Source organism: Egretta garzetta, unplaced genomic scaffold (genome assembly GCF_000687185.1).
Source record: "Egretta garzetta isolate BGI_Z169 unplaced genomic scaffold, ASM68718v1 scaffold296, whole genome shotgun sequence".
In the NCBI taxonomy this organism is placed as follows: domain Eukaryota; kingdom Metazoa; phylum Chordata; class Aves; order Pelecaniformes; family Ardeidae; genus Egretta; species Egretta garzetta.
The window spans coordinates 1,537,354-1,537,677 of NW_009259988.1; positions in this window are offsets into that span (position 1 = coordinate 1,537,354).

Consider the following 324-nt stretch of genomic DNA (forward strand, 5'->3'; position numbering starts at 1 on the left):
GATCCGGGGGTGCCCGTCCCACCGGCACCGGGGTCCTGCAGACCCTTGGGAGGGCTGGGAGGTGCTGGGTGTGGGTGTGAGTGGGTCAGCCCCCTCCCCAGCGCCAAAGCCAGGTTTTTTTTGTAGCAGGGTGGTCTCAAAAGAGGGATGATGCCTGTGTGGAGCGGCTCAAGCCCAAAGCCGCTGGCAGAGCCTCATCGTCCCGGCTCAACCCTCAGAGGAGCGAGCCGAGGGGGGTACCTCATGCCAGGCTGGCTGCCGGCGGCTGGAGGATGCTCCAGGCTTTGTTAGATCTGGTCCTTCTCCATCTCTGCATCCCTGGGG